At 42.9% G+C, this 23,917-nt stretch overlaps 1 protein-coding gene across 4 annotated transcripts in view; it reads right to left on the bottom strand.

The window, feature by feature from the left end:
- TEAD3 (TEA domain transcription factor 3) overlaps positions 1-23,917 on the bottom strand; it is a 168,411-nt gene that overhangs the window by 88,209 nt on the left and 56,285 nt on the right. The gene's annotated exons all lie outside the window — the stretch shown is intronic.

Genomic DNA, 23,917 nt, shown 5'->3' with positions numbered 1-23,917 from the left:
GCAGCTGTTGCAGCCTAAAGTCCTACCCCTTCTTCACCCGCTGCAACCTATCCCCACTGTCCCACGAAGCAGGAGAAAAACTGGCCAATCGCACTGCACCTTCCCTGAAACTCCCGCCCCCTAAACCCTCCGGAAGCCAATCCCGACGGGCCAACACGCAGGCCTTCCAGCCCCGTGTTATCTGTGCCCGTCGAGACGAGCTCTCGCGCTGACTTATAAACAACAGAACAGAATACAGAGCTACAGTCTCAACTCGTCAAAAGGACCCCCAATCCAAAAACCAGTCATCATATACATTTAAAAATACAAGAATGCTAAACCACCACCCCCTTCCCCCCAAAAAATAGTAGAGTTTATTATTATAATTTTTTTATTATTATAATTATTATTATTCAGAACTACTGGTAGGGCGGTATACAAGAAAATAAATTATTATTATTTTGATTGTTTATTATGGTTTATTATTAAGATTTTGATTGTTATAGAATTTTATCATTAGAATTGTTACTTTTGAGATGTTGATTGTTATACCCCCTCTTTTACTAAGGTGCGCTAACCAATCAGCGCGGGCTAATCGAATTAGCACGTGCTAAACGCTAATGCGTCCATAGACTAACATGCGCGCATTAGCGTTTAGTGCGCTAAATCAATTAGTGCGCGCTAATCGGTTAACGCACCTTAGTAAAAGAGGGCCATAGTATTTTATGAAAAAACATATATTAATTAACTTTTGTTCTTAGTCTTTCCTCTCCTATTTTTTTAAGTTCCAATCTTTTTATTGAATGAGAACATAAACAAAATTACATTCAAGAATCATCAGAGTTCACAAAAGCCACATAACATAACTCTGTAAAATATAACATACTTAAATGAATATTTGTTGTCATATATTTTCTTAAAGAATGTGAACTATATATTGTAAACCACTTGGATCCCTTTTAGGCTGTTATACCGTATATAAAGTTTTTAATAAACCAAAACTTGTCGAAAATATCACGCTGTTTGATGGTAGTGCCTTCTTAAATTCGTCTCTGTTCCTTTCCGTTTCCTTTCACACCTTCCCTCGAGATTCTTCTCTGTCATGTCTTCACCTGCCTACAGGTGCCTCTCCATTTCTTCCTTTTCACCCCCTTGAAATCTGCTACTACTTATCATTTCTAGAAGGTTCTAGGCATACACAGCACCGTACATCCTCTCTGTCTCTCCTCCATCGGTGCCTCTCTGTGTCTCCCTCCTCAGATTTTATGAGCAGCGTAATGACAAGCACATTATGGACGAATTTCAGTGCAACGGTTCTTTCCCTGTGTATGTCCAGATTATCTAAACTTGATAACTCTTACTGAAGCAGGACACAGAATTGTTTTGTTAAAAATAGGGATTGCCCTGTGTAAAGCAGGACACCTGATCACCTTAGGGACATCAACCCAAGAAGTCAGATGTAAGGGGAGGCAGTGGCTCTCCTGCCTCACTGCTGAGGACTGAGCTGTTAGCCATAGGACGGCCGGCACAGAAATAGAAAAAGCAAGGCAAGGGTTAAGAAAAACAAGAACGGTCATGCGGAGTCAGACCCAAGTCCTGAAGCCTGTCTTCAGCAGTGGCCAGTCCGGCACATCCCAAAAAGCGCATCTAAGTCCCACAGTGAACAGCAGCTCTCCCAAGTCTATGTGGGTAATACATTTTTTTAATGGACTTTTCCTCCAGAAACCTGCTCAATTCCCTTTTTAAATAGGCTTTCCACACAAACCTCGTCTCTTCGGGGCCGCGTCTGGAGGGCTTTGGTGCGTGCGTGTGGCATCACCACATCACATTTGCGCACGTTCAGATGCCCTCCAGACGTAGCCCCAATCTCGACGCTTTTCAAAAGGGTTTTGAAAAGCAACCCGGATGCCTGGACAGTCCTCTAAAAAGAGGGCATGTCTGGGTAAATCCGGATTCCCGGTAACCCTACTTTTAAATCCTGTTATGTAGATCCCTTTGACCACATCCTCTGGCAACATATTTTACAGTTTTACTGTAAACTTAACTTTTTCCCTAAAAAGGGAAAAAGTGAAGTTTTCAGTAAAATGTGGGGGGTTACAACCCCCCAAACCCCCCACAACGCGGCGCAATGTCTATTAAGTAAAGTGGGGGGGTTCCCCCCCACGCCCCCCCGTCGGAGCCCTAAAAACAGTAATTTAGAGCGGCGCGCGCCTCCGCGCTGCGCTCAATTGTCTGGGCGCGCCTTTGTCCCGGCGCGCTTTTGACCTGACACCCCTTTTATGTATTTATTGAATTTTAATATGTTTAGTAATAGTTTTGTTAGTGTTGTCTGTTTCCCTCGACTCTGTCATTTTTAACTGTACATCGCTTAGAATTTAGAATAGGCGATTAATCAAATTTTATAACATGCTGGATGCCTTTGATTGGGGGGGGGGTAGTGAAGGGCGTCTGAGATCTCCTTGGTCTGGATGTGTTGTTCCGAGTTAGGTGAGTGTTCAGATAGGATGGTCCATTGCCATGTAGGGTTTGGAAGAGTATGCAGGAGAATTTGAAAAGTATTTGTGCTTGTACAGGTAGCCCGTGTGTCTGAGGGCTGAGTAGATCAGGGATGGCGCGGGGGGGGGGGGGTGTCCTCCTCTCCAATAACGCAGCTGCAGAGCAATGTGTAGAAATAAAACAAAGTTTGGTTCTTCTGACGCTCTCTCTCCCCGCGCCCATCTTGTCCCCTCCAACCCAAGTGGCCCCCAACACTCTCTTCTCCCATTACCTGCTTTCCCCCCAACCCAGTCCCACTCAAGTCTCAACTCCCCATCAGCTGCCATCATCCTGCCCCCCCACAGTTTCTCCAAACTCTCTCTCTCCTTGGTTTGCTCATGCCCCTTGACCTCTTCCAGAGCCTCGGCGCAGCTGTTCTGTTTTCTTCCAGCATCACGTAGCTCTTGGTAAGTTTGATTCATTTGATGTCCAAACTTCTTCGCCGTTTGCAAGAGCAGTGTGGGCGTTTGTGCACTGCACAACTCAGACTCACCGAGAGCCCACGGTCCTGAAGGAAAACAGAGCAGCAGTTCCGAGCAAGCAGCCACCGATCGCGTGCCCGTCGTGTGATGGTCCAAAACAAAAAGTGCTGGGATGGTGCCATCTAGAGCATCGTGCCTCCGGGAACAACAAGCGCTGGAAATGTAGGCCAAGGCTTTCCAGGCCTACATTTCCGGCACTTATCTTCGTCATGAATCGCGCCTACATAGGCACTTTAGGCCAGCGTTAGCCACACCCACAGTTAGGTAGCCTAAAGCGCCTACGGAGGTGTGACTGCGGTACTGATTTTTTAGACCCCAGTAGGCGCCTTGAAACTCAGCTAAAAATGTCATTTAAACTGTGTTTTTTTTTAAATTGAACTTGGGCGCTAAAAACTCAGCACCAGTTAGAGAATCCAGGCCTAAGTAAATCTCCCTGTAAAGGTGGCTAATAAATCCCAATACATTAAAAGGGTTCAAAGAAAGCACTGCACAGCTTCACCCGCTAGAAGCCCTCACAAGCATTACATAGACTGCGTGGTGCAGTGGTTAAAGCTACAGTCTCAGCACCCTGAGGTTGTGGGTTCAAGCCCCTGCTACTCCTTGTGACTTTGGGCAAGTCACTTAATCCCCCCTTTGCCCCAGATACAGTAGATATATTGTGAGCCTACCAGGACAGGCAGGGAAAAATGCTTGAGTACCTGAATAAATTCATGTAAAACTTTTCTGAGCTCCCCCTGGGAGAACAGAAGAGAAAATTAAATAAATAATGCGAAGAGTTTCAGCCTTTAGTAACCAGAGCTGGTATTGTGACATCATAGTGCCTCATTCCACCAATAAAAGCCAACCTCATCAGTGGTGTCACAATGGCTCGACTGTCCTGTACTTGGCTCACTTTTACTACATTTTGATTTCTAGAGTGTCACAGTGGTTAAAGCTACAGCCTCAGCACCCTGAGGTTGTGGGTTCAAACCCATACTGCTCCTTGTGACCCTGGGCAAGTCACTTAATCCCCCCATTGCCCCAGGTACATTACATAGATTGTGAGCCTGCCAAGACACAGGGAAAAATGCTTGAGTACCTGACTAAATAAATAAATAATGCGAAAAGTTTCAGCCTTTGGTAACCAGAGCTGGTATTGTGACATCATAGTGCCTCATTCCACCAATAAAAGCCAACCTCATCAGTGATGTCACAATGGCTTGATTATCCTATACTTGGCTCACTTTTACTACATTTTGATTTCTAGAGTGGCAAAGTAGTTAAAGCTACAGCTTCAGCACCCTGAAGTTGTGGGTTTAAACCCACGCTGCTCCTTGTGACCCTGGGCAAGTCACTTAATCCCCCCATTGCCCCAGGTACATTAGATAGTTTGTGAGCCTGCCAAAACACAGGGAAAAATGCTTGAGTATCGGAATAAATTCATGTAAACTGTTCTGAGCTCCCCGGGGAGAACGGTATAGAAAATTGAATGAATCAATAAATAATCACTACCTACCAAGGATGCACTTTCTACTCCACTTTGGACTCAGAATAAAGAGAAAGTAAAGCACACCAACAGATACATCTTGGGTAACCATCACAACACAGTTTGGTCAGGATATAAATCAGACCCGAGACAATGAAAATTGCTCTCTCATTACTTGTATAACTGGAACACAATCCCATGTTTAATGTTTAATTACACTTGATACAACACACAAATTCAAAAAAAGGTCAAGGCGGTGTGTATAATACAAACAAAATGAACGCCAATATTTGGAAAGACCCAAACACTCTAGACAATAATCACTCGGTGTAATATAAGGACAAAGTCTTAGGAAACAGATGCAGCTCCAGTCCTAAGAACCGCTCGCCAGAACGTTAAAAAAAAAAAAAAAATGCCTCCCAAATAGACAGTGAAAGTGGATACCAGGGCATACAGGCCCACAAAAAAAAAAAAAAAAAAAAATACACATTTTCTTCTTGTGGACAACAGATGCTAATATGAGCAAAGCCAGGTAAGGAGTCCTCTATAAGAACCTTAAACTCAATACGCCAATGCACTGCAATAGAAACTGCGCGGGACATTGACGTGCTGAGAATGGCACGCTGACAATCCCATGCAGGACTTCTGCGCATCAGCTAAAAACTGTTCCTGTTACCGCTGTGAGTGGGGGTCATGGGGGTTTGGGGGGGTGAAGTGTTTGCGCTCACGTTGGGGGGGGCTTGGGGGGGAGGGAACCAAATTGTAGTTCCAGCCGCTTTACCCTTTTGTATTAGTTGGTTTGTATGTCGATTTGTTTACCCTATTTTATATTTAGTTCTTAAATCGTAATGTGTTTTTTCTTTTTTGTGTATGTTTTAATGACTTTTATTAATATCGTATTTCGCACTATTAAACAGGGCAATTTAGATCGTCTCCAGTTAATACAGAATACAGCGGCCAAACTTATTTTTGGAAAGAGAAAGTACGACCATCTTTCCCCGTTGCTGAGAAAACTCCATTGGCTTCCGGTCCATCATAGGATCCAGTTCAAGTGTGCATGTACGGTTTTCAAACTCCTTTATGGAATATTTGACTCTTTGATTCCCCTTAGTGGGAATTCCTTTAGATCCTGCTATTCAAGAATTACAACAATTCACAAATTAGCATTTCCTTCTCTGAAAGGTATTAAAAGCACTGGGAAGCTTTTACTTTTAAATTGGTGAGAATTTCGAATGGACTTCCAGATTCTCTAAGACTGGAAGATCAATTATTTCAATTTCAAAAGAGTTTAAAAACCTGGTTGTTTTCACAATAGTTAATTTGATTTTAGCTGTCCTATAGTAATTTTAAGCAATTCAACATACTGTACTTTTTTCTAACTTTTTCCATCCATCTAATCTAACCAATTTCTGTTTTTGTCCCACAGTTTTTACTTGTTATATTTCATTTTTTAACGAACTGTAAACCAAGGGCTCCTTTTACAAAGGTGCGCTAGTGGTTTAACGCGCGTAATAGCACACGCTAAAACACCGGACGCGCTAGTCGCTACTGCCTCCTCTTGAGCAGGCGGTAGTTTTTGGCCAGCGCGGGGGTTAGCGTGTGATGAAAAGTCGCCCGCGTTAACCCCGCTAGCGTGGCTTTGTAAAAGGAGCCCCAAGTCGAGCTCCTTAGGGAGCAGATTTGGTATATAAAATGAAAATTAGATTAGTTTCGATTTTAATAAAAACTTGAAACCGAGCCTTGTTGTAAACCGCTTTGAACTTATGGTACAGCGGTATATAAGAAATAAAATTGTTATTATTATTACTAAGTAAACTCATGGCAGCATTTTGTAGGGTTTGTAAATGATGCAAATTAGTGTGCCCTCTCTCTATATATAAATCACATTGCAGTAATCTAATCTAGAAACTCTCTTACCAAATCTAAAACTAAACTTAAAACTTTTCTGTTTCCAGACGCATACCAAAATTCCAGTTAAGATTCCTCATAAGAACATAAGCTGTGCCTCTGCTGGGTCAGACCTGAGGTCCCTCATGCCCAGCAGTCAGCTCACGCGGCGGCCCATCAGGTCCAGGACCTGTATAATAGCCCTCTATCTATACCCTTCTATCACCCCTTTCCTTCAGAAAACTGTCCAATCCCTTCTTGAACTCCAATACCGTACTCTGTCCTATCATACCCTCTGGAAGCACATTCCAGGTGTCCACCACCCTTTGAGTGAAGAAGAACTTGCTAGCATTGGTTCTGAATCTGTCCCCTTTTAATTTTTCCAAATGCCCTCTCATTCTTGTGGTTGTCGAAAGTTTGAAGAATCTGTCCCTCTCCACTTTCTCTATGCCCCTCGTGATCTTGTAAGTCTCTATCATATCCCCTCTAAGTCTCCGCTTCTCCAGCGAAAAAAGCCCCCGTCTCTCTAATCTTTCAGCGTATGAAAGGTTTTCCATACCTTTTATTAAACGTGTCGCTCTCTTCTGAACCCTCTCGAGTATCGCCATATCCTTCTTTAGGTATGGCGACCAATATTGGACGCAGTACTCCAGTTGCGGGCGCACCATCGCCCGATACAACGTCAGGATAACTTTTTTTCGTTCTGCTTGTAATACCTTTCTTGATTATTCCTAGCATTCTATTCGCTTTCCAAGAAATAATGAGAACCACTTTTAAGAAGCAAGCCTCCTTTCCCTCTTGTATTTCCTTCCCCTCTTCCCTCCCTTTTTATTTTTTGATGTAATTTAAAAATCTCCCTCTACCCCCAGTTCCTCATGTATCCAACTTGTCCATGTCCTTGTCCCGTCTTCAGTTTGCCCTATATTAGTTCAGTCATCGATACTGAGCATCCTTGATTATTGTAATATAATCCTCCTGGGTGCCTATAAGAAAATCTTCAAAAAACTAAGGGCTCCTTTTACGAAGCCGCGTTAGCGGCTTTATCGCACGCACATTTTTAGCGTGCGCTAAACCCTGCGCTAGCCGAAAAACTACCGCCTGCTCAAGAGGAGGCTAGCGCGGCCGGCGAATTAGCCCACGTTAAACTGTTAACGCGGCTTCGTAAAACACTGACGTCCGACTGATTTTCGGTCTGAAAAAATGGGAGCATGTTACTCCTTATTACCAAAAATGACACTGGCTAGAGTTTTATTCAAATTTGCATGTACAGTATTTGTTTCAAATCAATCTTCGGTAGGTCAAAATCGTATCATTTGAAGAGATTTCTCGAGAGAACTCGTTCCTTCCAGGCAGCCAAAATGAACATCTGGTTTGGCAAAATCATGCCGGGAGTCTCATCCTATTATTTTTTTTTAGAAAACTATTAAAGACACAATTATTTGACAAATTTGTAACCTCAGCTTCCTAATCGCTTTTGTATAACATAAATATAACATGTATTGTGTACATTCTAAAAATTGATGTATCTTTTTGAACTGTATATTCGCTGGATGTTCAGCCTTATCTGCTGTGAACCGCCTAGAACCATTTGTGGTCTGGCGATATATAAAAATACATTATTATTATTATTATTTCACTTTTATATTTTATAAATTTTTGTATTGTAAACCTGCCAGAGACTTGTCGATGGCCGGTATATCAAATTATAAATAAACTTGGAAACTTGTAATGAACACTCATCAAAATAGTCATACCCGGCACAGAGTAGCAAAACCTTTACACATTGCCTGTTTCAACTGTTTCTCAAAAAATAACTGAGAATCCACCCTCACCCCCAAAGGACAAGAAATCCATCACCTGGACCGGCGCGTAAAGCGATGGGACTAAAGTCGGACGCTCATCCAGTAAGCTTTAGTTTTTCCTTTATTCAAAGCCAACCTATTAATTGATCACCACCGGTCAATCCCAGACAAATAATGCAGATCAAGGGCCTCTCTCAATGTAGGAAAGAAATACCGTCTATATAAAAATTACAACTAATACCAAATTCCTCAATAGCCAACACTAAGGGAGAAATTCATCAAGGGGTGTTAACCAATTTACTGAATGCAAAACGCCAAGATGCCCATTATATTCCTATGGCCGTCTTGGCGTTTAGCGCGGGCTAAATCGGTTAGTGCCCCTTGATGAATGACCCCCTAAAGGGTTTTAAAAAGATTAAAGCGGAAAGGAGGAAAGGGCAGAACCCTGTGGCCACATTCCAATGCATATGCCCAAAGCTAATGAGGCCGGTAATATTGCTGGTAAAATCCAACGAGTCACTGTAGAGGCCATAAACCTAACAATTCAAAAAAGATGAGTCATTCTCAAAGAAACGCACATGAAAATTAGATTCGTGGGGGGGGGGGGTTGCCAAATTTAAATGATATCAGTCGCTGGTGTTAGCGATTGGCAGGTGCGCAGAATAGGCCACGGAAAGAGGCATGGGTGGATAGGAGGGGGCGGAGAATTACCAGCAACAGTACGTTTCTGTGTCAACCAAGTTTCAACTTTTCAAGTTTATTCAAATTTTGTTATCCCGCTTTCTCAAATATCAAAGCGGCTTACGTTCAAAATACATTTGGTAGGGTGAAAACATGCAAGATAAAATAACAGATTAACATCAAAATTTTAAAAAACTGAACTTTAGGACATACGTCTAACAAATTAACAAAACAACAAATTAGCATCAAAATTTTTTTTTAAACTGAGCTTTAGGACAGACATTTAGACTGGCTCAAAAGAGAAGTGGAAGAACTACAATTTTTGAAACGAAAAAATAATAACGGAAAGAACAGCAGGTTAGGCGGACGCTGGATATTTCCTGAGCAGTACGACTGGTAAGAAGAAAATTCTACTGTTTGATTAAAAGAAAACATCCTTAAGAGGATGGTTGCACTGCAAAAGCATCTTCAAAAAGCGTGGAGGGGCAGAATCGAAAGGGACGTCTAAGTCCGTTTACGTCCATCTCGCAAGTCATCCAAAGTTAAAAAGAGCCTAAGACACATTTTCGAAAGATACGTCCAATTTTTTTTTACTTTTGAAAATCGTCTAATTATACGTCCTGCCGATCTGATCGTCCGAGCCACTAAATCGTCCATCTTTATACCACATTTCCATCCAAGTCCAAAACGCCTAGAACAAACCTTGCTGGACATGGGAGGGGTCTGCAAAGTTTCAAGTTTCAAGTTTATTAGCATTTTTTGAATCGCCTATCGAAATATCTAGGCGATGTACACTCTAAAAGCCACAGATAGTGGTTTCACATATATTTTTGACAGGTTTGACAGGTTAGACATAATACAGACGACTTAAAACAATTTTTAGAGAACGACCATTACAATACATTTGGGGTTAAGGAATGATATAAGTAGGCAGGGAAGAAGGGGAAAGTTACATCATTTTTATATATTGAAATTTACATAAAGGGAAAACACAGTGGGAACAAGGGGAATTAGAAAGTACAATATTTGTATTAAGAAGTTTAAAAATTATGCGTGTTATAATATGTGTTCAAATGCATCTTGAAATAAGAAAGTTTTTAAAAATCTTTTAAATGTATGTAAATCTTTTTCTATTCTTATGTAGTTCAGTAATGAGTTCCATAAGGTGGGTGCCATAACGGAGACATGCCACCTAAATAGTGAGGTACCTTACATGGCACTGCTGTGAACTTTACAAAAAGGGTGCCATGGCTTCTCCTCACTACAGCTCCCTTACAGGTGACGGTGAGCCCCCAAACCACCTCCAGAATCCCCTAGACCCACTTATCTACCACCCCAATAGCCCTTACGGCTGCAGGAGCCACTTATATGCCAGTAAAAATGGGTTTTGGGGGTGTATAGGGTAGTGCACATGTTTAAGTATCAATGCAGTGGCTACAGGGGCTTATGGGCATGGGTCCTCCTCTCTATGGGTCCCTAACCCACCCCCCAAGATGACTTAAGCTGCCTCTTGGCTGGACGACTAGGCTTTCCTATGTCAGGCGGCCAGGTGATGATAGTCTGGAGGCTGAAATTTTAAAGTTGTGATTAATATTTTTATGGGGGGGGGTTCGATGATCACTGGGGTAGTGTGTGGGGGTCTGTATTATGTGTTTGCAGTGCTTATCTGGTGAGTTTAGGTGGGTTTTTGTGACTTAGACCATGTTTTACATGGTCTAAGTCACAACGTCCAAGTTCTGTCGATCCTGGGCTGTATAACTTTCGGTTATACATGCTGAACGACTAAGTCTAAGCCAGTCCAGGTCCCGCCCAACTCCCACCCTCGACACGCCTCCCGAAACGCCCCATTTAGCTTTGGACGTTGAGCGGCCCTATGAAGGCCTGTGTCGTTTAGAAATACGTCCAAAACCTGTTTTTATTTTCGGCGCTTGGACGTTTTTGAGAAATGTTCGTCCAAATGCTGACTTAGGCTGGTTTTTGGACGTTTTTCTCTTTCGATTATGAGCCCCAGGGTGTTTAAGCTGGATTTAAATTTGTCTAATGAATTAATCTCTCGTATATAAGCTGGCGCTGAATTCCACAGCGTGGGAGCGGTAACGTAGAAAATACTATTTCTCATAGTATTAATAAACCTTAGGGCTCCTTTTACTAAGCTGCTATAGCGGTTTTAGCATGTGCAGAATTGCCGCACGTGCTAGACGCTGCTAGCATTGAGCTGGCGTTAGTTCTAGCCGCGTAAAACGGCTTTAGCGTGCGCTAAAATTCTGCACGCGCTAAAAACGCTATCGCAGCTTAGTAAAAGGAGCCCTAAGTGATGGAATTACGAGTAAGTTCTGGTAAGATGAACAGAGCGTACGTTGGGAGGAGTGGGGTCAGGGCAGGATTAACCAATAGGCCATGTAGGCACATGCCTAGGGCCCGAAATGGTCAGGGGGGCCCGATGAATGAGGGCATCAACATTGTTGTTTCCAAACGGCAATGGGCCCCTCCAGCATCGATCGGCAATGCGGGCCCCCCCCCAATCGGCAATGCGGCCCCCCCCCCCATCGACGGAAAGTAAGACAAGCAAGCAACGCGGGTAAGAAAGGCAACGGGAACTGTAATTGTGCAAGCGGTGCTGCTTGCCCAAAGCTTCCCTCTGACGCAGCTTCCTGTTTCCGCCTGGACGCATGGTGGGGTGGGGCGGGGCAGGGGGGCCCAGTGTACTTGTGTGCCTAGGGGCCCTCGACGAATTAATCCTGCCCTGAGTGGGGTATAAGGAGTCCAATGATGAATTCTGGCTGCCCAGTTTGTCTAGTTTTGAATGTCAACAACATTGTTTTATAAGTGACACGGTGCGAGATTGGGAGCCAGTGAGATTTAACCAATCAAGGTGTTACGTGATCCAATTTTTTTTTGCATTAAAAATAATTTTGATGGCTGTGTTCTGGACTATCCGTAGACGTCGGCCAACACTATTGGATGGAGGGGGAGGTGCAACTGTTGGCTTTCAACACGCGCATATAATCCACGCCTTTAATCCACATGCTCGAGACGCATGCTTAAACTAAACTAAAACATAATTATTTTCAAGAAATCTGTTCTATGGCAACAGAATATGGGTGTACCTAGATGTGACAAAAATTACTCAAGAAAGAAGGAAACAGTTTGTTTCTTTAAGACAAGACATAATATCTCTGGGTGCTTCTTTCTAGAGAATGACACGGTGACAAAATTCATCACCGTTCCCGTCCCCGCGGATAACCGCGGTAAACAATCTTCATGTCATTCTTTAAGGAGAGAAGGAAGAATCAGAGTATGAATGGCCACAACCACTGACCCGCAAGCTTTGCTTTAAAGAAGGACTGAGGTTGAAACAGACACTACAGAATGACAGTCTCTGGTATCCAGAGCAGATATTGTGATGTCATAATGCCTCATTCCACCAGTGCCTAAGAGCCAATCACATCAGTGATGTCACAATGGCTTCATTATCCTTGGCTCACATAAGAATCAGATTATGAATGGCCACAACCACTGACCCGCAAGCTTTGCTTTGAAGAATGCTGGTGTAGAAGGACTGAGGTTGAAACAGACACTACAGAATGACAGTCTCTGGTATCCAGAGCAGATATTGTGATGTCATAATGCCTCATTCCACCAGTGCCTAAGAGCCAATCACATCAGTGATGTCACAATGGCTTCATTATCCTTGGCTCCCATACGAATCAGAGTATGAATGGCCACAACCACTGACCCGCAAGCTTTGCTTTGAAGAATGCTGGTGTAGAAGGACCGAGGTTGAAATAGACACTAGAAAATGACATGGGATTATTTCCCGCGGTTATCCACGGGGACGGTAACGATGATGAATTTTGTCACCATGTCATTCTCTACTTCTTTCCTTCTGGCTTCCCCCTGTAAATGTATTATAAAGTACATCCGAATTAAGTATGTGTTTTTTTTCACCAGATCAGTTAAAACCTTTCTTGGAGCTGAAAAAGATAGCTCGATGAAGTATACACAGGTGCAACAGCTAATGGCAGCAAATTTTTGAATTAGCGTCATGTCTTACTTATTATGTTATGCAAAATTGATTTATTCTCTCATATTATACAGGCTGTACTCCCCTTTAATTGTGGTCTAAGGAAGAAGGTATAATTATGCTGCATGTAAATTTTTTGGATTTATTTTAACATTATTCTACTGTATTTCTGTAACAAGAAGTTAATTTTCTTGTAAAATTTGCTGAAAATATAAATAAAGAATTTTTTAAAAAAACTTAATCTTATATACCGGGTCTTCAATCAAAGGAAGCTCGATAAGGTTAACAATAAATTTTTAAAAAATCAAATAAACTGAAATACAAGAGTTAGTTTTCAAAATGTTTAGCAAATAAAAAAGTTTTTGGAAGCTTACGGAAGAGTTGGAAGGAACTGGGACACCTCAAAATTAGGGGAAGTTCATTCCATAATTGGGGAAATTTAAACGCCAGAGAGCTGCTAAAATTCTTAACTCCTTGAATTCCTTTCCTAGAAGGAAGAGAAAGTTTAAATCGATGAATGCCTCTCGCATATGAAAATCTATAAACATTCCATAGCAGAGGAACAAAAGGAGCAAAGATACCATGTAAAATCTTAAAAACAATACGTAAACACTTAAACTGAATTCTAAAATAAACCGGGAGCCAATGAAGAGAGAAAAGCATAGGTGTCACATGGTCGAATTTGCTCTTTCCTTAGATCAGCTTTGCAGCGGTATTCTGAATCAATTGTAGTCTTTGAAGGCAGTTCTTAGTGATGCCAAAATAAATGGCGTTACAATAATCTAACTGGGATAATATAATAGATTGGACCAAAACAGAAAAATGACGTTGATGGAAAAGAGATCTGACCTTCCTCAACATTCGTAAGCTGAAAAAAACATTTCTTTTAACCAGAGAGTTTATTTGATCCTTAAAAGTATGAGAAGAATCAAAAAGTATTCCCAAAATCTTAGAGGAGAATTCTGGCTGAAAATGGCACGTGCAGGGATTCCTGGAGAGATCTCTCGGTCTGGCGAGACTCCTATGGGCTGCCCTGCAGAGGTTGGTTCAAAGCGGCAACATGCAAGGACTCCGGGAGATATTTCTCTACCGGGCCAAGTGCAGGCGGGGGGATTAGCTGAGCCAGGGCATCCTGGAGGCTCCTTGCCACTGTAGCATGTGGATCCCCCGCTGCTGTATTCTGATGAGGATGGCTGCTGGAGGAAGATTCTCGGGCCTCACTTCTCTTTATGCCCTGCGGAGGCTGGCTGTAAGCAGCGACATGCATGAACTCCTGGAGAGATCTCTCGGTCTGGTGAGACTCCTATCGGCTTCCTGCAGTGGCCGACGGCTAGCGACAGCATGCAAGACCTCCGGGAGAGATTTCTCGACCGGGCAAGTTGCAGTCGGGGGGGTTGACTGAGCCAGGATGTCCCGGAGGCTCCTCACCGGATTCGTCTGTGGATCCCCCGCTGCTACGTTCCGATGAGGATGGCTGCTGGAGGAAGATTCTCAGGCCTCACTTCTCTTCATGAAGTCTCTCAGTGCCCTCTTCCTTAGCTTGCGTGCACGTGGGGACATGTGCGCACAATGCAAGCCACACGGAAACCTCGAGCGCCGGATCCAATCAGTGGGCGCACAATTCATGAGGATCCAGTGTGTTCATCCTCCTCCTGCATCCCAGTTGTTTCTTTAGATGATTCAGGCATCTTCAAGTTGATGAGTAGAAAGTTGTAATGGAGAGCTGTAGAAAAATCCGACCGATGGGAACGGGCGGAAACTAAAGACTGGGGATTAGGGGGAAGCAGGGGAAAATGGGTAGGGCTCGGGCATGCCCAGTGGGGCCCGGGCACTGCACGTGCTCAGAGAAAAAAAAAAAAAAAATCTCTCTGAGCTATTGGAGAGCTTATCCGCAAATTGGGAGGTGTTGGGACAACACCCATATGTGGCTGACTCATCCTGCTTGTCCTAGGAGAACCAAAAGTACAGTGGAAGGAAGATGATCCAATTTTGGGTCTAACCACAGAAGTTTAGTTTTAGCTGCATTTAGCTTCATCTGGGCAGACATAGCCCAAGTTTGAAGTTTTTGAGATTTTTTTTCTTCCATCATTATATTACTATAATTTACGTGAATAGTGCGTTGCTTAAAATTTTTTATCATTGGCCACAGCCAGATACATGGGCCCGAGACATTTCAAACAAAGCAATTATGTATGAATCTGATGGCGTACTTTTTACCTACAGACTTCATATCAATTTTCAATAAAAGAAAAAAAATCACTTTGAAAATTGCTTTCCCCTTCAAAAATTACACATGTAAATGTATTCTCCACGCCAGTCCAGGCCCTGAAAGTGCCCGATACATCTGTACACTTTTGGGCATATATGTTGAGTAATTTTCAACCCCCCCCCCAACCTTTTCTATATATAAAGCCCTACTTTATGTGTGGAATTCCCTCATAATATTTAATATCAAAGTACATGTATTTAACGATTTTGCACTTTGAAGTCCCTCCATCACTTTTCTCTTAACCTCAACCCCATATGTATAAACTTTAACGAGGAACAGTAGAATCTTGAACTGGAAGGGGCAAAACATGGAACAGAAGAGCAGATAAAGATCTCCAGCCTCAGCTTATCTGCCCGTTTTCCCTACCTGCAAATGGACTGCAGATCCGATTCGATTGCTTGGCACTTCCTTACCCTAAACACTCCATACGCTTGTCAAACACTTTCTTGAGCCCCATTGCCAATTTTTGCCCCACTCGCTGAACAAACAGCGAGGGACTGCTGTTTGAGACAGCGCATCTGTCACTAGATCAGCTTTGCGAGCAAGTGTGCATTTCTCCTTTCTTCTGTCTAAACGAGACGGGATACGGGTGAATGACTGCATGCCCAGGAATGGGACAGCTGCACACTGAATCACAGGGCTTGTATTCTTCGCCACCTGTTTGACAGGAAAAACAATCACTGGCACACCATTGGGGCTACTGCAGCTGGAGGCCTTCTGGAAACACCCTGAAGGTCAAAGTTGATTTAGGAACAACTGACACAGTTTCAGGCCTGGGAAGACCTGTCAAGCCATCCTCATCCCATGTCTCTGACAACAGGACCATCTCCTCATATAGGAAACAAAGCAGGTAGAATTATGTATTTCGACTTTGCTAAGGCCTTTTGCACTTGAAGGGGGCAATGGAAGTAGCTAGAAATTCCCCTTGCTTGTATCACCCCCGGGAGAAAGTGGTTGCTCTTCTTTATGGGCTCCCTATTTCCATACTTTAGCTAGACTGTAAGATTTTGCCCCCACCTGCCTCCCTATTGGGTACAACCTGTTGCCATTATTTCTATTTACACTCGGAGGTAGATTTTAGAAAGGACTTCCAACTCAGAACAGGGACATCCAACTCAGTATATATCAGCGGTCCCAATCTCAAACCCTTTGCAGGGCCAAGTTTTGGATTTGTAGGTATTTGGAGGGCCGCAGAAAAAAATAGTTAATGCCTTATTAAAGAAATGACAACTTTGCACGAGGTAAAACTCATCATAATTTATAAATCTTTCCTTAATTCTTCTGATAATTTCAGCTATACACGGCTGAAAGCAGTGCAACATGCAAAAAGATGTAGGACAGCGCTTGTGTGAGGTTCCAGCAGTGAGGCGGGCAATGTTCCAGAACAATGGTAACATACCGAAGACCTCAATATAGTACCTGGTGGGCCGAATGTGGCCCCCGGGCTGCGTGTTTGAGACCACTGGTGCATATGGACATCCATTCCTCGTGTACTTTGGAGCAAAACTGTTGACATAATTCTGTTTTACTCTTTGGGATTTTGCCAGGTACTTTTACCTGGAACGGTGACTGTTGGAAACAGGATACTGGGCCTGATGGACCTGAGGTCTGTCCCAGTATGGCGACTCTTTATGCTTGAACTCCTTAAGATTCATGTTCCAGCAATGCATAGCTTGCAAGACAAACTTTCATTGCTCTCTCCGATGGCTTTAGCAGTCCCTGCAGAACCTTGGAGGGCTGTCCAGAAGGAACCTGATCCATACCAGGACTGGCCTTAGCAATTGCAGGGCACTGTGTGAACCAGATAGATGCAGCGCCCCCCTCCCCCCCCCCAGCATATGTAAAATGCATACCATATAATGGGTATCAGGTCAAAAACGCGCCGGGACAAAGGCGCGCCCAGACAATTGAGCGTAGCGCGGGGGTGCGCACCGCACAAAATTACTGTTTTTAGGGCTCCGACGGGGGGTGTGGGGGGGGAACCCCCCCACTTTACTTAATAGAGATCGCGCCGCGTTGTGGGGGCGTTGTGGGGTGTGTGGGGGGTTGTAATCCCCCACATTTTACTGAAAACTTCACTTTTTCCCTGTTTTTAGGGAAAAAGTTAAGTTTACAGTAAAATGTGCACGGTTACAACCCCCCAAACCCCCCATAACGCCGGCGCGATCTCTATTAAGTAAACTGGGGGGGCTCCCCAACAAAACCTCCCCCCGTCGGATCCCCTAAAAACTGTAATTTTCTTCGGCGCGCGCCTCCGTCTTGCGCTCAGTTGTCGGCGCGCGCCTTTGTCTTTCGCGGGGTGGTCTATGAATCATATAATGTACTGGTCAAGTTGTCAAATCGCAAGAGGATTGAGAAAAATTGCAAGAGGACCTTAGCATCAAAATGGCAGATGACGTTTAATGTGAGCGGGTGCAATGCCGATGCTGGTGGGAAAGAGGAACCCAAACTATAGCTACGCGATGCTGGGTTCTGCGTTAGGAGTCACTGCCCAGGAAAGGATCTAAGTGTCATTGTTGAGGACACGTTGAAACCCTCAGCTCAATGTGCGGCGGCTGCTAAGAAAGCAAATAGAATGTTAGGAATTATCAGGAAAGGGATGTTCCTTCATTAAAAATCATTGGTACTCGCCGTGACCTGATCTTTTCAGTTACTGCCCCATCTATTTGGAACTCACTCCCTCTATATTTACGGCTTGAACAAGACTTGAAAAAATTTAAGAATAGTTTAAAATGTCTTCTTTTTAAAGAAGCCTTTAACTAAAAGTTTAATTTTCCGATTAATTCCGAATTTCTTCTTCCTTCATTAAATTCAGATTATATTCCCCTTCTCTTTAGATTTTCTAGTTCTCAAATTTATTTTTTTTTCTCTTCTCTTCATACCTTCCCTATGTACTAACCCAACCTTCTTATTTTTTTTTTTTTTTTATAAATTGTATTTTTTTTCTTTCTTCCCCCTTTCCTATTGTTTCATGTGGATTGTTTACCCCAGTTTGTTTTTATTTTTAATTTAAAGTAGTTAATTTTAATTACAATGTATTTGTGATTTTAGAAATTTAATTTTATTTCTTTGTAAAACGCTTTGTATTCTGAAAAGCGTTTAATCAAATAATATAATAAACTTGAAACTTGATAAACTTGAAACTTGAAAACAAAGTTTAAGTGTTATGATGTCCCTGTATTCTCTTTGGTATGGCCACACCTTGAATACTGTGTGCAATTCTGGTCACCACCGTATCTCAAAAAAAGACATAGCAGAATTAAAAAAAAGTACAGAGAAGGGCGACGGAAATGATAAAAGGTTTGGGACACCTTCCCTATGAGGAAAGGCTAAAGTGGCAAGGGCTCTTCAACTTGGAGAAGGGACAGCTCAGGGGTGATATGATAGGGGTCTATAAAATACTGAGTGGAGCGGAAAGGGTAGAGAAAATCCTTACGAAGGTACAGGGGTATTGTACCAAACAGGACGACCCACCTTACGTCTTCAATTGACTCTCTAAGAACATAAGAATTGCCGCCGCTGGGTCAGACCAGTGGTCCTTCGTGCCCAGCAGTCCGCTCACGCGGTGGCCCTTAGGTCAAAGATCAGCGCCCTAACTGAGACCAGCCCTACCTGCGTACGTTCCGGTTCATCAGGAACTTGTCTAACTTTGTCTTGAATCCCTGGAGGGTGTTTTCCCCTATAACAGCCTCCGGAAGAGCGTTCCAGATTTCTACCACTCTCTGGGTGAAGAAGAACTTCCTTACGTTTGTACGGAATCTATCCCCTTTTAACTTTAGAGAGTGCCCTCTCGTTCTCCCTACCTTGGAGAGGGTGAACAACCTGTCCTTATCTACCAAGTCTATTCCCTTCAGTACCTTGGAATGTTTCAATCATTTCCACGTTGTTGCTGTAAGACTATGAACATTCCTACCTATTTGATTTATCTCCCTCCTTATAAAACCCTGCTTAACCTCCCTCTATGCAATATATACAATTTTCAGTCCTTTCTCCATTGATGTACCTTGTTGACTCTCCTCAGCCATTTTTCCTGTAAACCACCTCAAACTGAAAGGCTTTCACGGTATATAAATAAAGATTTATATTATGTTAAGTTATTGTGCTCCAAAGTGATGAAGCAGTCACAGAGAAGACTGATTTCCTTGTTGTATCATATACTATATGACGTGATGATGGAGTTTGACATACCTGCTCTGCTGTAATGCTGCACAAATCACTCCTGTAGCATATGAAGGCTCCAGTTTCTGCTAACGATGTTTCATTGGTCAAAGTTGGAGCTTTCCAAGGGCCATAAAGGAAAAGGGGGAAACATTGCTTGAATCTCACATTAAAATTTTAATTTTCTCAAAAAGGGACTTAAGTTGTTTACACTGATTAAAAAGAGGCTCCGAGGACAAGCTGAGGCAGCGGTGACGGAACGACGAGATGATGGCCAAATCTTGGCAGTATCTTTTAATCAACAGTATCAGCTTAAGTCACTTTTTGTGAAAATTCAATTTAAAAATTAAATGTGAGATTTAAGCAATGTTTTGAAGTTAATTGAAGGAGTCCTGATAAAGATTTGTTGGTGATTTTATGCTGATGACTGAAAGTGGGAGCACTTAAGCAAGTTACAGTGTTGCTATGAATTCTGAAACTCTTTCCTCCTTCCAATACTCAGTGATCCCAGGCTAAATGATGCTGAATATTATTTTTAAAGGTTAGAATTTTTGAGATTTTTCATTGGAACAGTCCTCATTCCTCGTTATTTTTGGTTATGTTGATAAAACAGAACAAACGCAAAGGAATAGACCTGCCAAGATTCCTACTACATTGAGCAGAAGACATGCTTTGGAGGTCCATCTCCAATTCAAAATCAGGAAACTCCTGCATGTGGGAGACTTGGAAGCAACCAGTAGGTGCTTTCTCTGCCTGGGTGGGACCACCAGCAGCTTCAGATCACACAGCCACCAATTCCTCATGTGAGATTAACAGACGAGAAGGGCAGGTCACCAAATATGAAGATGCTAAGGGACGCAGCGCTGGCAAAGAAAGTATTTGAGAAGGGGTGGAGCAGGAATGGGCATGAGCAGAAGGGGACAGGGCAAAAATTTCCTGCTTAAAATTTGCTCTCCCTTGACAACTTTGAAGAAGGAGGTGGTCAAATACAGCATATGGATCGAACATGCATATGGTGCATCTTAATGCAATAAAGTCCTGAAGACATTAATACATCTCCCATGTGGTAGCTGCATTTTTTTTCATGTGGGGGCATTCCCGCTCTTTTCTATTGCAGGTCATGTGTTAGCTTTCAGATTATCGTGTGGTACCTGCTCCCGGTTAACAAAGAAGAATTCATTACCTCCTATTTAGGAGACAGTAAGCGACCCTGTGTTAACTCTGCACTAGGCAGTTACCACGCAGTAAATGCAATGCGTTCACTGCCAAACACCATCCTGGACTCTGCGTCTCTAATGCTGAGCTTGTGTACAGAAGGAGATCACGAACAGATCGGAGAAGGTTATTCATGCCGCTGTACTGGGCCATGGTACGCCCTCACCTGGACTACTGCGTCCAGCACTGGTCGCTGTACATGAAGAAGGACACGGTACTACTCGAAAGGGTCCAGAGAAGAGCGACTAAAGTGGTTCAGGGGATGGAGGAGTTGCTGTACAGTGAGAGTAGAGAAACTGGGCCTCTTCTCCCTTGAAAAGAGGAGACTGAGAGGGGACATGATCGAAACATTCAAGATACTGAAGGGAATAGACTTAGTAGATAAAGACAGGTTGTTCACCCTCTCCAAGGTAGAGAGAATGAGAGGGCACTCTCTAAAGTTAAAAGGGGATAGATTCCGTACGAACGTAAGGAAATTCTTCACCCAGAGAGTGGTAGAAAACTAGAATGTTCTTCCGGAGGCTGTTATAGGAGAAAACATCCTCCAGGGATTCAAGACAAAGTTAGACAAGTTCCTGCTAAACCGGAACATACTCAGGTAGGGCTAGTCTCCGTTAGGGCACTGGTCTTTGACCTAGGGGCTGCTGGGCACGATGGACCACTGGTCTGACCCAGGTGCGGCAATTGTTATGTTCTTATTCAGTAACATCAGTGGTCTACTGCAGGGCCATCAAATCCAGTCCTCAAGATCCACAACCCAACCTGGTTTTCAGGATTTCCACAATAAATATGTACGAGATCTATTCGTATTCACTATTTCCATTGCATGCAAACTGATCTCGTACATATTTATTGTGGAAATCCTGAAAACCAGGCTGGGTTGTGGACCTCTGGTCTATTGTATACATAGAAACATGTGGCAAATAAAGGCCAAATGGCCCATCCAGTCTGCCCATCTGCAGCCTCCATTATCTCCTCCTCTCCCTAAGGGATCCCACGTGCCTGTACCACGCTTTCTTGAATTCAAACACAGTCTCTGTCTCCATCACCTCTACCGGGAGACTATTCCACACATCTACCACTCTTTCTGAAAAAAGATTTCCTTAGATTACTCCTGAGCCTATCACCTCTTATCTTCGTCCTAAGCCCTCTCATTCCACAGCTTCCTTTCAAATGAAAAGAGACTCGACTCATGCGCGTTTACGCCATGCAGGTATTTAAACGTCTCTATCATATCTCCCCTCTCCCACCTTTCCTCTAAAATAATAATAATAACAACTTTATTTTTGCATACCGCAATACCATAACAGTTCTAAGCGGTTCGCAATAAGAGTGACAACTGATAAGCAGCGAAGTTGCAAACAGCAAGGGAGATACAACAACGTAATTATGAAGTTACAAATTTATCAAAAAGATAAGTCTTTACTGATCTTCTGAAGGATTGCTAGGAAAAATCTTTCAAAACATTTCCACTTAACCAATCATTCATTTTACCAGCTTGAAATGAAAGAGTCCGATCTAGGAATCCCTTGTAAAGACAGCCTTTCATTGTAGGGAAGGAAAACAAGTGAGATCTATGAGTGCATCTGATGGTATGAACCAACTCAAAATGACAAAGACCACTGACCATATTAGTACCTTCTTCTGGACCAACTTCAGCCTTTTTATACAGAGCCACATAGGGCTTGCTCAAGGGACTTGTTGCCCTAAGCCAGTGGTCTCAAACTTGCAGCCCAGGGGCCACATGCGGCCCACCAGGTCCTATTTTGAGGCCCTTGGTATGTTTATCAAAGTCACAAAAGTAAAATAAAACAGTTTCTTGATCATATGTCTCTTTAGCTATAAATGTCAATATTATTATTAAGACTTAGCTAAAAGGAAAGATTTATAAACTATAAAGAGTTTTAGCTCATGCAAAATTGTCATTTCTTTAATAAGACTTTAACTCTTTTTTTCTGAGGCCCTCCAAGTACCTACAAGTCCAAAATGTGACCCTGCAAAGGGTTTGAGTTTGAGACCACTGCCCTAAGCCAACTTTTGCTTTGTTGCCCCCCTCCCAGCCATGATCCAGTAGCTCCCCCTTTATCTCAAGTCACCCCATCCCACACTACTGGTGATAAAGGGTGCCAAAATCTCAAATCTCAAACTGGCATCTATCCTTTACAGCCTGCAGAGGAAAGGGAAGGGAGAGGAAGAGATGCTGAACTGGGATTTTCGCATCCTATATCACTGGCGCCCTGGACCAGTACCTCACCTGGTCCATAGGTTGAGCCAGCCTCGGAGCCATATGTCCGATTGCATGTGTAAACAGTAAGGACATATTCTACAATGACTGAGGAGCCAGCCTTTCTCACATAACAATCTAATCTAATTCTTAGTCTTATTTACCGAATCATCTCCTGAAAATAGGAGCTCGATTCAGTTTACATAATTAGATCACAAAGAAAGATCCATAAACAAATTGTTTGCCTTTACAATAGTGGTTTTGGGGTGGGGAGGGAAGGAGGTAGGGTTCTTCTATTCTGTTTTCTTGTGCATTGTACTGAAGAGTGTTGTACAACTTCTTGCTGTATTGGGATATTGAGGGGGTGAGGAGGAGAGAGGGTTTGATTTTAGGCATTGTTTATATTCTATATTTGCTGTACCTCTGAAGCATTTTATTTCATTCCAAAACTTTTTCAGTAAAAACTTAAAAAAAAAAAAAATCCATAAACATTCATTGGAGCTAAAGCCTAAAAAGCGATGAAACATAGAGGTTTTTAAGGTTTTGCGAAAGATCTGAAGAGATAAACACGATCTAATTTGATGAGGTAGTCCATTCCATATCGCAGTTAGTAAGTATGGCAAGGAGTGTGAAATTTTGCTAATGGGCTTGATTCTTCTCAATGATGGAAAAAAGCTTATACATACGAGTTGCTCTCATGCCCAAAGATCTCAAGGTGCTTAGAGATAAAGACATCAAATAATCTGATTCTTAGTCTTATATATCAAATCATCATCATCCATTAAGGCTTATTTTGATACGTCGGCATTCAGAACCCTGGTCCAGTCCCTCGTACTAAGTCAACTTGACTACTGTAACCTCGCCTACTTAGCCATTTCCCCAAAAAAATGCGACGTTTACAACTAATGCAAAATGCAGTGGTCAGACTAATCTTCGGACTAAAGAAATTCGATCATGTATCACCCTACTATCGGCAGTTACATTGGCTACCGATGGAAGCACGCATAAAGTTTAAATTCGCCTGCTTCTGCTTTAAAGCGCTAAACGGACTTGCCCCTAAATACATAATTGACCTTTTCTCCTTCTCTGCCAACAGACACAAGAGAAGCTCTCATTCCTACTTCGTTTCCCCCCCCAGTTAGAGGTTGTAAACTGAAAAAACACAATGAACACCTTCTTTCACATCAAGCAGCATT

The sequence above is a fragment of the Geotrypetes seraphini genome, chromosome 13 (assembly GCF_902459505.1).
Source record: "Geotrypetes seraphini chromosome 13, aGeoSer1.1, whole genome shotgun sequence".
NCBI classification, from domain to species: domain Eukaryota; kingdom Metazoa; phylum Chordata; class Amphibia; order Gymnophiona; family Dermophiidae; genus Geotrypetes; species Geotrypetes seraphini.
The sequence above is the reverse complement of the archived record's forward strand: the minus strand, read 5'-3'. Positions and strand labels throughout refer to the sequence as shown.